This window comes from Bison bison, unplaced genomic scaffold (genome assembly GCF_000754665.1).
Source record: "Bison bison bison isolate TAMUID 2011002044 unplaced genomic scaffold, Bison_UMD1.0 scf7180017845367, whole genome shotgun sequence".
NCBI classification, from domain to species: domain Eukaryota; kingdom Metazoa; phylum Chordata; class Mammalia; order Artiodactyla; family Bovidae; genus Bison; species Bison bison.
The window spans coordinates 41817-42368 of NW_011475940.1; positions in this window are offsets into that span (position 1 = coordinate 41817).

Here is a 552-nt window from a genome sequence, read left to right on the forward strand (position 1 = left end):
GGGGAGACTGGGGCGCAGGGCCCGGGCCATAGCCCCTCAGGTCAGCCAGCCTGAGGCCGCGGCCTCGTCAGGGTCCAAGGCCCTGTCTGGGGGCAGGGTGCCTGGGGCCAGCCAGCCTGCAGAGCCCCTGCCCCACGGAGCGGGCCTGAGGCACTCACCTGCATCCGGGGCCCCCACAGCCATGGGGGCCCCCACGGCCACTGCATCCTGGCCTCCTGCCGTCCCGGTGGGAGCTTGGCGGTCAGGGTGTCCCCTGCCCGTCACCGCCTCCTCTCAGCCTGGGCCTGAGAACTCTGTCTGCGCGTCGGTCGGGAAAGCCGCTCTTCTGGGCCGGGTGCCATGGGAGCCAGCAGAGGCGGTCCGAGGCCGCATCCCGTCTGTGACATGGGGGCCAGTCTGGAGGCCCCGGGGGTCCCCAGGGGTGGGCGCAGGCTGGAAGGTCAGGTGTGGGGTTGAGCTGTGTCCCCGAGGGGAGGGAACGATGTCGGAAGCCACCTCTCTCGGACAAGTTTTGTTTTGGCGCTTGAGGCTGCTCGGGCTGCAGCTGCCGTG